This window comes from Formica exsecta, unplaced genomic scaffold (genome assembly GCF_003651465.1).
Source record: "Formica exsecta isolate Colony F162 unplaced genomic scaffold, ASM365146v1 scaffold109, whole genome shotgun sequence".
Taxonomy (NCBI): Eukaryota; Metazoa; Arthropoda; class Insecta; order Hymenoptera; family Formicidae; genus Formica; species Formica exsecta.
Genome location: NW_021848428.1, coordinates 124758 through 137680, shown reverse-complemented (window position 1 = coordinate 137680; position 12923 = coordinate 124758).

Sequence of the window (12923 nt, the reverse complement as noted above, 5' to 3'; positions counted from 1 at the left end):
TTTTATTACCGTCAATAAACTTTATTAAATAATGTAATTGCCATTATTATTAATGATTTCTTGCCAGCGTGAGGGCAATTTGTATATCCCTTTTTCGAAAAATGTTTTATCTTTTGATGCGAAAAATTGAACCAGTGCTTGTTTGATATCTTCTTCATTTTTGAATTTTTTGCCCCTCAAAAAATTTTGTAAGGACAAAAACAAGTGATAGTCGGAGGGTGCTAAGTCCGGGGAATATGGTGGATGCGACAGAATTTTCCAGCCTAGTTCTGCAATTTTTTGACGAGTATCCAAAGCAGCATGTGGCCTGGCATTATCATGATGCGGTATGATGTTCTTCCTATTGAACATCGCCGGCCTCTTTTCTTGGACTGCTGTATTTAAATTATCCAGTTGCTGACAATACTTCTCCGAATAATGGCAATTACATTATTTAATAAAGTTTATTGACGGTAATAAACATTTGTATTTTGTTTTATTCCAAAAACGGACAGAACTTTCCGGTAGACCTGATACTACTGATTATATATTTTTTGATTGACTAGTTGTTTAATATGCATCATCCATATTGGCAATTATTAATTGCGGCTTAGGCCGGGTGATTTAAAGAGAGATATAATCGCTATTTCCGCCGAGTTCAAACGACGAATATCGCCGTTCCAACATAAGATCTAGCTACGGCAAGGAATTCCAATAGCGTCGCGCTGCGCCGCTGTGCCGTCATACGGTGCAACTGCATGCGCCTACTCGCTTTCTGTACGTTCTCGGAGCTTGGAAGGAATCTGGTCTCGAGTCGGACGAGTGCAACGAGAGGTCGTCGAGGTCAAGGCAGCGAGGGCGTTCACCAGAATTATATTCTCCCCTTTTCTTCCTCCTTCTCCTTTACTACCTCCGCCTCTACAACGTAGTCCTCGGGCACTTCCGACTGATGGTCGGTCTCTGAAAGAGAAACGTTGCTGCAACTGCGCTTTCGCTACGATAAGGGATGTTCAATTATGATAGAGAAGTCTTTTAAAATATTACTTTCTCTACTTTCCGTCTTTCATTTCTGGAACGAGTTTATATATAGTAGCTATTTTTATCTTTGTCTCTGAAATATTAATCGCGTTGCTTGATGCTATTCGAGATATACTAGTTTTAGTTGATCGCGTATTCAAATGTCGAGCGTAGTTTTTTCTAAGACGATTTTATCCTTTACGTGTAGACGGGGTGTAAAATACGTGTGGGTATACCAAACAAAATAAATACATATACATTTACAGTCGTATCGATAATCCGCAATGTTTCAGTCAACTATATTAGACTGGCACAGTTGAAAAATTATTTTCTTCGATCACGACTCCCGTGTTGAACGCCACCGTGTCGTGATTACGTCGCCGTAAAGTTGGCAAACTGGGTTTGCCTCACCGGCAAACTACCGGCGAACCGTCGTAACTCGGTACCATCGCGTGCATTAAACTTATTGTTTATCGACTCATTACCACCGCGGCGCGCGCGGCTCCTACATTAATCGACTTATCCTTTATAACTTTTGATTAGCTTCGCGATTCTGCGATGCTCCCGTTGCGGAGACTCGAGGGCGTGTATCTCGCATCGCGCGGTAGTTAAAACACCATTGAAGATTTTGCTCTAAAAGTGACGCGCCCGCAGCAAATGGCCCGTTTCGCGCGACACACGGTAGAAATAATATATATTTTGGTGCAAATATATATACAGATAACACTCGCGATATATGGAGCGCGCGCTCTCCTTCTAATCGGCCGGATAGCGCATCGATTCAATTATCTAACCGTCCTTGGTCACACTTTAATTATACACACGCTTTAATTATAATCAAGCGATATGTGCGGCGGCGCACGGGATCCGGAAATTAATATCCTCCGGATGCATTATGCGGGTACCTCTGTATTTGCGCAAGGTAATACGCACAGATTAATTAATTAAATTGACACAGTTCCGAAATTTCTATGCATGTTATAGAAACGCACAATACAAGCTTTTACAAATATCATTTTTACATATAATTAATTAGTACTTTGATGTTTCGTTAATTTTCTCAACGTTGCGTAGTACCAATATTGCTGTCTCTCTCTCTCTCTCTCTCTCTCCTTCTCTTTCTCCCTTTCGCCAAGAACAATTTAACTTTGTGATTTTAAGATGTCGCTATTATTATCATAAATACGCGACTCATTATCATTACTATGCGAATCGCCGTGATTCCGTGACATAAATGTTTAACTAGACGTTTAATCCGTGATGATGCATTCGTGGAAAACGTGCAAAATAAGTTAAACGGTCTCCCGTGGAGATAACTATCCTGTTAGGAACGGACGAAGATCCATTTACGTAGGATGCGTTGGCCTCGCGAACCGGTTTTATCCGTAGAACGTCTCGGAATATTTCCTGGAAGGAAATTGCAGGATTCTAATTCGCAAGTTGCAGACCGTCTCTACCAGGTTATCGCGATGCAACTTTTCTCCGATCAAATAGTACGAGAGAGGTACTTTCACGGTAATAATTGCCTCTCCAATCCTATTAACGCGCTTCCAATTTTTTTTTTTACCGTGTAATACGTTCTATATAAATCTTTTCTATAACGAGCAATCTTCCTTATCACGTTTTAACCAATAATGTGACAGTGACAGAAATTTTTTATTCAATTATCTTTAAGTTTTAATATCTAGTGCGCCTGCAATATACGCGCGCACGTGCAAAAATATTTCATAAGACTTTACATAAGCGCATACGTATATATCATATTTTTTTTTTATTTTTAAGTTAATGTCGAAATTAATACTTTCTTATTAAGTTTTTAAAATTCTAAAATTTAAAATTTTTAATTTTAAAATTTATTCCGACTTTATTCTCGCAGTTATTGTGTAATCTTATTTTAGAGATATATATAAATGTATAAGAAATAATTAAATAATCTCTTTTTATTTAGGAAATGAAGCACCGATAAATAATAGTCACAGAAATTATAATAAAATTGCACAAATGTTTAATGGATTATCTATTTGACGCAGATATTTCACGTTTCACATGAAAAGATTTAACAGGCGGACAAATCCTCAATTTCTACTGTTTAATTGTAACGTTTATAATTTACTCTTGTTATTGAGCGGAAATTTTTGCCGTTTGAAGGCATCAATTTGAAATGAATAAATTAAAATATGTGTTTTTCGCAACGCGGACGATCTTAATTATGGAATAAAATCATTCAGTCGCGCAAATGAAATGGAGAGCTACACGAGAAATACAATTTAAAATCTTTATCTCTAATAAAAAAAGGAGGAAATGTCGATAGCACCTGGCTAAAAGGACGCGTTCCAATAATGGATCGTACCTCTTCTTTTCATGACAAAAAAATAAACTTTCGAGAAAGAGAATTGTTCCTTTCGACGCGAGCGCTGCAATAGCTAAAAGCCGATCATGTCGTGATATCTCCGTGAAAATTTGCCGCTAAAGAAGTCCACAATGTAAATGTAAATCCTCGGTCGAGAGTAAATAACGAAAGAACGATTGTGAAAAAGAAAACGGAATTATCACGACACAATAGAGAAAGGGGAATAGCAGATTTTCGATAGAAAAAAAAATTACGTGTATACGTTCGATGCTTCGTCCAATCGCTTGCCATTCTGGAAAATTGAAAATCCCTTACTCATGTCAAAAAGTCCATTTAAAGAAAAATGCGGTATAAGATGTGTTGAAAGCCGTTTGCTCTCCCTCGATCACAATTTCTTGGGAAAATATGGAAATGATTTACAGAATTCTTTTTAGTGCAAATTTAATTTGGTGATGCCCTTCTACACGACTTTTTCTCGCTTCCGACAAATTCTCTAATCCTTTTAAGGGCGCTCGCTCGTTCCAAAGTCGATTTTACGATGTTACGATAAATACAAGTAGAGATCGTACAATACAATATAAGACGAAAGGAGCGTATACATAAACGCGTTACATAAAGGAAGTGCGGTGTGCGTTGGCGAAGTATCCACTTGCAAAAAAAGGAAGTAGGGAAAAGAAACGGCCGCGATCTGAAATGAAAGTGTTGACCGTCCTGGCAACGCTTTCTTTTTACAATTTTCTCTTTCAAAAAAGCGGAAGTTTGTGATGTTCTAAAAGTTTTAAAATATTTTGAACACATTCGATGTGTGTGTGTTTATATTAGATTCCTTTTTAACTTTTCTTAATCAAATATCATTGTCGTGAACGGAATTGATATTATTTTTGATAAACCGCAATAGTTTGTGATTTCTAAAATTTAGATGATATACATATTTAAAGATGATATGCATATTTAAAAAATATATATATATATATATGTTTAATTTTTCAATGTGTGTTAGACAAAAAACAGTGTCTCTAAAAATATTTATGCGTAATATACACGAAAATACTACATACAGGTGCTTGAAATTAGAGAGATTATGCAATAATTAAGATTTGATCGATGCTAACATGTATAGTTCTAAGAATGGCAAATTAATTGATCGTGATACAATATTGAGCATTGTAGTAATTACATTGTTTAACGACCGTAACAGCGCATATTGTTAACTCAACTGCCGGTAGTATTACAACTATAACGCAAGGAATATCAACTTTCTACAATGACCTGAATCGCCGTTACCTTACCGGGTAATAGATCTTTCAAATACTGTCGATGACGCAAACTCATCCGCTTATCCCTTATCATGTTATACAACTTTTCTTAAAATTAAATTTCCGTATTATTTTTTTATGTTAATATTATTGTTATTTGAAAAAAACTGTCAAAGTAAAAAGAACATTGCTCTTAACACAATTATATATTAACAAAGCTATATGCGAGAATATTCAACATTAATTGTATCTTAATAAACGTATAAAGAAAAATATTTTATACATATAATACGGTCATCATTAAATATTTCAATATTCTCTTTTTTTCTTCCTAATATAAAAACATTATTTATTAAGTATAATGTTTTTATTTTACATAACACATAAAATAATGTCTTTTTATAAATTAGTCGTAATTATAAAAAATGTATTGAAAGAAATGTACATATATTTACGTGATATCCATAATATTTTCTACTAATATCTGCAGAGAGAGAGAGAGAGAGAGAGAGAGAATATTTCTACATTATTAGAGTTAAAATATCTGTAAATAAAAAAGAGAGAATACAGATTAATTGTAAATGGTTAACGCGAAAAATTGTCATTTTTGCATCGATATTAGCATCTCTTAGACACGCGTAAATACCGATTTGATTCTGATGAACTTTAGTTGGACGAGGAGAAACTCGATTGAGAAACGTTCTTTCCCAAGATCGTCGTTAGCGGGTGGAGATCGTCTCATAAAAATACGAAAGGAGATATTGCACTATTGTCAATCTTGGAAGTGGTTCACATAGTTTGCACAACTGACAATCATCGCGGATATTATCGCTATTGTATTGAAAGAGCTCTTTGGCTTTGAAGTGAGTTTTTATTATTCTATAATTTATCTTGACATGGCATCGCTGTTCTGTGCTTTTTCCTGTTCTCTGTATTCTGAAAAATTTGAAAATATTTTTGCGATGGTTATATAAAAAATATTTTGATAAAGAGATAAAAAGATATAATAATATCTCTTCGTTATATTTACATTCCTCACATGTTCTCTCTTTATAATCTTTGCGTTTACATTACATAATTCCATAATTTTAGAAAATGCATGCCATTACTATTTTTTATTGCGTAGATTGATTATTCTTGAGTATGTGTGTAAAGTGAGGCAATTAGATTAATTGTTTTAATTATATTTAACGGCATATTATTTCTTTTCACATTTAATAAAGGAGATAATATTAACGTGATTTACGACACACACACATATGCAAGCTTCGCAAGAGATTGATCTATTAGACATATTATTGCCACTTTTTAATAAATCATAACAGTAAATGTGACACGCTCTCTTACTTCTTACGATTTTTTGATAAACAAGGAGAATGTTATGTCTCGCAATAAGATAAGCATCACGGTGAAATTACTTCCGCAGCAATTCAGGTAGGAAAACAACGCGATTGAAGATCAGACTTGATTAACTAAAGTAATCTCACTTAAACGCGAGTCGCAAAATATGAAATCTAGTTAAGCCAAGTCAAACTGAGAACAGCGTGCCTGACTATATTGCACCGCAAAATGCATGCAACGTTCAATTATGTATGCCGCAGTGTCTGAATGTTATAATGGGCTCTTTAAGTATGGGAAGAGAGCTACATTGTGAACGATAATTAAGTAACAGGTTGAAGTAATTGAATGAGAAGAATAAATATATTATACCTTTAGCTAAATTGAATTTCCGGCAACAATACAAAAAGTGATTTTCAAATTTTAATCATAATTGTTAAAATAATTTAATAATTTAATAATTTAAAATAATCTAATTTTTAATTATTACAAATTTCAAGAGAATTGATATGAAATTAAGAGATAAGAAGACAATTGAAAAAAAGATATCTTTTCATTAGAATGAAGTGATTTATTTAATTTAATAAAGACGATATATAAATAAACAGTATAAATGCTAGAAAATGGTAGAAAATTGTATAATCATGGAATAATTCTTAGAGCGCATTTTCATATGGCTTTATATATATCACTTATTCTCGGTAATAAATTTATTGGAGCACATATAATCACGATTTATTGAATATAGCATTGTAATAAAATAGGGGCAGTCTCTCTGCGAGTGTCTTGAAAACAACTGTAATAGTATTGTGACGTATCAGAATCGCCTGTGGGAATTGCGGGATAAGGTGTATCGATGAAATAGATGCGGGCAAAGTGCAGTATTGAAGGTATACAGGAGCGCACGGAAAAGGGGGTTAATGCATTTAGAATGGAACATAAGCTCGATGGAAGCTTTGGGTACAAAAGCAACCACCGGAGTTGGCGAGAGAAAAGATGGTGCTTCGGAAAAGCTGGCTATGACTAAATCTGGTTTAAATTCCCGTCTCGTAACTGACGTGTACATTCTTTCTTCTTCGATGTCTAAATAAATGTCTCGTCGGATCATCTATAATCATGACGTCGCGCTTCATTAAACTTGTAAAATTATAATCTTTCGTAAATAATTAGTTATATTCGCATATTTCTATCTTTAAGAATGTTTTAGTTGGGATTTTATAAGGTAGGATGTGCATGCACAAAAATGTATTCCCCGATTTAACATCGAATATTACCCACGCATGTTGTGCAGATATATTTATTACATTCTTGTAATTAATATATGTAAAATAATATAAAAAAACAATTATTATAATTATTACGAAAAATGATTTTGCGCGCGTAAATAAAAATCTATGATTTTATTTTATAATTTTTTCGTAAGTTTAAAGATTGTAGATGAATCTAAAAAAAAGTTTGAAACTGCATATACGTGTATATTGTGTCGACCTGTCATATTAATTACTTATAAAAAAATAATTCTTTTATATTTGGAAAATCTTTATTTAATTATAGCAAGTAGTTCAAAGATTAATTGGGGAATGCACTTTATAAAGCTATTTGGTCTCTGTTAGAATTAAATGCGTCGTTGCCCTTTAAAACGACTTTCTGATTAGAATGCCGTTGCAAAAGGCGCGCGCGGTTAATGAGGTCGACGGGTGATAAGGTGAAAATTGCGTCGTAAACCAGGGAGAAATTCTCTACGCTAGTTTCATTGCCGCGCAATTATGAAAAATAATCATTGTCCCGGTATCATGCATCTTTCTCGAAGTCTCGCTCGCTTACGCGTCGTCTCTTTTATCATTTTCTAGGTTTATATATTTTTATTGTGTTAGAAAGAGTGCATTTTGCGAAGTAAAATGTATCAAAAAGCACGACCGGAACGGTTATCTTTTTTTATTCGAGTAAGTCCAAGGAACTTCGTGATTTGCGCGATGGAAACGTTTGTGAATATAATGCAAGTCTCGTTAGTTCTCTCCGTTAGTTTTCTAATTTCATAAGCGAGTACGTATCGGAAAACATTGCGCAGGCCGTCAGTTTCCTTGTTCGTCCTTGACCCGCAGCCGCACTGGATCTCTGGTTTCGTCTAGTGGATTATGAAACGGTGAAGTAATACAGATAAATGAGATATAATGTGATGATGAGTAATGAATTTTAATTTTACACAAAGAGATTCAAGAGATTACAATGAATAATGGATTTTAATTATTTACACGAACAAGCAAAATTTAGTGAGAAAATTACGTATGTTGTGAGAAATACTATCGTTAGTTAACAGAAGCGATATTTAATGCAATCAGAGAAAATTTATAACTGATATTACTCTAGTTTTGTTATTTATTAATTTAATAAGATTTATTTTTAAAAAGGCATATCCGCAGAGTAAATGTTATCTTAAAATTCTATTAAAACAGAGCAAAATACACTCGTGCATAATTATCATGCAGTTGCAACTGGAAGCGTGTTTATGGTGCGATGCGTGCGCAAGTAGTAAGTTCCGCGATCTAGTCAGACGGTCTGACGATGAATGAAATATCTCCTGCATTTAATGTGTCGATCTGAATTAATCTGAGTACATATTTATCTTTCTCTCTCGATGTACTTTATATATATAAAGATATTTATTCTCAAAGATATATTTTTGCTCTGAAATAAATTTATATTTGCATCTAAAGCTAAACATAATCAATTAATAATATATCATTAGTATCGTGATATATCAAGAGTATTAATAGAATAACGTGATATATTTTAATTTTATCTGAAAAGAAGTAAAAGACAGAAAAATCTGCAATACAGAACAATTATTTGGAACGTGATATTCTATGATAATCGTGTTGGCAAATGATTAAAATAATCTGTACGAGACGCGCATTAATGTACAAGACTCTCAAGGTGAGTCTTCACTTAAGCGCAAGGAAATGAGACGCAAATCTGTCGTAATTAAGAACCAACGCGTGCGTAGGAAGATGGAGGAAACGATTAAGGGATATATAGGTCCAGGAGCACGGAGGCTGTGGGGGTCGTTCGGCCGACTGGAAGTTTAACGAACTCGAACAAAGAGAAAGAGCCTTCAAGCAACGGGGGACGAGGATTGACGAATGGGGTGCTGGCGCTAGCTCTGCCTCCGCCACGCTAGAGCGGAGGGTGCGCTCGTACATTTTCTCTCTCTCTCTCTCTCTTCCTCTTTTCTCTCTCCTTCTCCCTCTCTCTCGCTCTCTCTCTGCCTCAGCCATCACGGAATAGCGGCGAGCCCCCGTGTATTACGAGTTAGCCACCCCCGCGTGCGTAGGAAGATGGAGGAAACGATTAAGGGATATATAGGTCCAGGAGCACGGAGGCTGTGGGGATCGTTCGGCCGACTGGAAGTTTAACGAACTCGAACAAAGAGAAAGAGCCTTCAAGCAACGGGGGACGAGGATTGACGAATGGGGTGCTGGCGCTAGCTCTGCCTCCGCCACGCTAGAGCGGAGGGTGCGCTCGTACATTTTCTCTCTCTCTCTCTCTCTTCCTCTTTTCTCTCCCCTTCTCCCTCTCTCTCGCTCTCTCTCTCTGCCTCAGCCATCACGGAATAGCGGCGAGCCCCCGTGTATTACGAGTTAGCCACCCCCATAACACTACCCCTTGGTGCTGTATCGATCCATCGCAGTGCCGGCTTCGAGCTCTCCCTCCACAGCGCCGAAGTCTCCGGCGCTGTGCGACGCGACGCGTCGCGTGGCGGGATTGCTTGAACAAAGGAAACTGCGATGCTGTCATGGAACCTTGGAGATGTTTCTTTGTTTTGGCGATGTTTATCGGGACCCGCGAGAAGGAGCGTTGCCATAGACTAATTTTTCCCGTGTGTATCTTCCTTTTATATTTCTGAAATTATATTAAAGTAATTAACTTATTATATGATAAGTGTTTTCACAATTATTATTATATTAAATATTTTTGACTCAAGAAAACTCGAAGATGTCATTATTGAGTAAGACGATATTTGACTGTTGTACATACAATCTTGTTTCCAATAGTGCTAGTTTTGTTTAGTTTTTTCCCACTAAGATAATGTTCATTTAAGGATTATTGGCCAATGTAGAATTTTTAATAATGATTTAATAATTTAATTGATAATTAAGAATGTTGGACCAAACAAGATTGCGCTTAAAAACTTCTAAAAATTTATCTGTTTTAAGAAAGATTGTTGAATTAAATCATATAAATAGTAAAGATCTCTAAACAAGGCATTAATAAAATTTTAATAAGATTATATTTTACCAAACTACGATATGTATGAATTTTATATGTTATATATGAAGTTTATATGTTTTATATCACATATAGTCGTGGCAGATAAAGAATCATCTAGCGATACATAAACATATATATAATTTAAACATAGTTCACAAGGACATTATCCAAGCTTCGACTTTAACATTACCATCTCGAATAGTCTAAATGTATGCTAACGAATTTCGACCAACTTTTGCATTCAATTCAAAGTATACAGCTACGATTTCCATTCTGTTCAAATATTAAAGAGTCTCCTCATCGCAGTACGAATAAAGAGACCACCGAGCAGACAGACGCGCACTTTGCTTAATCTGCTTTGTTTGGTGTCGTCAAGGAAGTTTTGCGGTTTGTTTTCAGATTTTGCAGAGAAAAGATAGCTAGCTTATTCTATATATTTATTTAAGATCTGGGAAAGTCACTTATATATTATGTAATATTTTTTTTTTTTTAATAAAAAATTACAATTATCTGGCAAATATCTTGATTACTGGCATTACGTACGCAAGTAACGTCACATGTTGAATCGAACTTATTGATGAACATTTATAAAAATTGCATTTCAACGGAAAAAGCGATCGTGAACTTTAAAAGTATATATACATACAAATCTAGAATACGTCTGTAAAAGAGGTAGATAGTAAATATTTCTCGTTATCTCGTAGATCTTTTTTGCTGTACACCTAATATGTTAACGTTGAGACGCGCTTTAAGCAGGACGGACGATCGCACTTGACTGCATTAATATGCTTATCTTTTGGATAACATGTTGAATACAATACGAGCGTGATACGAAATATAAGCGCGGGTTATCTCGCGCTCGACCTGACGTTTTGTCGGAACGAGACAAATGGATCCTTTTAGAACATTGACTACCGGCAACGTACTTGCCAACCGCCACTCCGCCGGCGGAATTGTTTTGTAAGCTTAAAGCGCCGGCCAGGGGATGTTTTGTTCGGTTCAACGGCTCGAGCAGCTCCCTTGTTCCGCGTCTCTCGCTGCAGAATTGACTTGTCGTCGCGTACGATACTTCCGCTTGAATCCTGCGCTCTAACTTTCGTTAAAAAGGAAAGCGCGCTCGTTAAGCATTAAGAAAAATTAACCTAATTCTGACGTTAAAGCGCGAAGGACAGGTGATTGTAATATAAAAAAATGAGCCATCATAATGTAAGTCCCTTTACGTGCCACTGTGATATGGGAACGTGATATCACAAAGGCTTTGTGTAACGCCGATACAAATATTGTATTAAAAATAATTCTAATAATTTTCACAAATATCTCCCCAAAAATTTTTTGCCTGATACATTTTTTTTTTATTCATAGAAGTTTATATATACTGTCGAGCGCTCGTTGCATGTTTATATTTTATATAGGATTTATATTTTTATATTTTTTATCGATGTTTACAAAGGATCGTTCTATTCTTGAAACATGGAATTCTATTCTATATTTGATTTTATTTAAATTTTTTGTTTTTTAATAACGCTTCGGTGTGTATATATATGGATGATAATCGCCATCGAAAATTCTAAAATAATCCGAACAAACGCGGTAATATTTTTCTTGTCGTGTCAATAACATTGGGCAAATAGCGACGTGATTCTGATATTTTTATATCAGTCTTTGGTTACACACACGGTACTATATATCGGAAAGAAGAAAAAAGGAGAAAAAGGGCTATCTTACGGTGGCGAACGAAGGCATTATTCATAAAGGAACGAGGGAGTAGTATATCCAAGAGATACTACACTCGCCTTAGCAGACCCATTAAAGCACCCTCGTTGAGCTTAAATCACCCTTTCGCGCGACGTTCTTGCATAGAAGAGAGAAAAGGGATCCTCTTATCTCTTATCTTACTTAATTAAATGTCTCGAATTTCGGACAAAATGTCCAGCAAAACATGATTAGTCGAACGTCAAATCACGCGACGAATTCATGTGTAATTTCGAGAGAAACAACGGGCAGAAATTTCAAACGAGAGACTCCTCATTAGATGTTCGCTTCCTTTTTACGCCTCGAAGCTCCGCGCGCAAATAGCGTTACACGTCTCATTAAACGAACAGACCGCCTCTGCTCTAAACGCATTATCTACGTGGCACAATTAACTACGGATCAGCGATTAGAGATGGCAGTCTGGGGATGGCAATATTCTGGCGAAAGAACCTTTCACCTTACTTAATTTTATCTCGCCTTTAATGGAAACAACGGTTAATCGTTTTTCCGCGTACATACATTACTTAGAATAAATTTATTTCTGCTTTTTTTGGGAACAAATGGTAATTTGGATTTCTTATAATGTCGAAGATATTTTTGTGGAATTATATATGTATATATATATATATATAAATTGATTCGTTTTCAGAAAGAGATCTTACGATTAGATTGCCAATCAAGACAGTGAGCGCATATCGTCAACTGAAATTTGCACTCGCTGAGAAATCGTTTTCTTTTAATTTTTCCCAATAAATATAAATTAATGTAATGTATATGTATATTATAATTAACAAATATGTTGTGTGTAAATTTTATGTATGTATATATATTATAGTTCAAAAACGAGATTATCGCGACTTTCCTCGCTTGATATTGATCACAATGCATGCCGTCTGAAAGAACTTTCTTACGCCATCGGCGATGCACCTTCGAGCACTCGTTCTTTTTACATTCCCTCTTTC